Genomic DNA, 279 nt, shown 5'->3' with positions numbered 1-279 from the left:
CCCGCGGGGGCCCCCGCGGGGCCCGGCGCGGGGGGGGCCCCCGCGAGGGGCTGCGGGGCCCTGGAGGGGCAGAGGCACAGCTGGGGGTGGGAGGGTACTAAAAACAAACCCTCGATGCCGTGGCGGTGCGCGTTCAGCGTCCGCAAGCAGCAGCAGCGCGAAACGTCCCAAATGCGGAGGCAGCAGTCCCAGCTCGCCGCAAACAGCAAACTGCCGTCTCCCGCGAAGCCCAGCCCGTTCACCCGCATTTGGCTCTCCCGCAGCGTGTACACGTGCACG

This window comes from Eimeria tenella, genomic scaffold (assembly GCF_000499545.2).
Source record: "Eimeria tenella Houghton genomic scaffold, Eth_scaff2495, whole genome shotgun sequence".
NCBI classification, from domain to species: Eukaryota; Apicomplexa; class Conoidasida; order Eucoccidiorida; family Eimeriidae; genus Eimeria; species Eimeria tenella.
Note: the sequence above shows the minus strand (reverse complement) of the source record.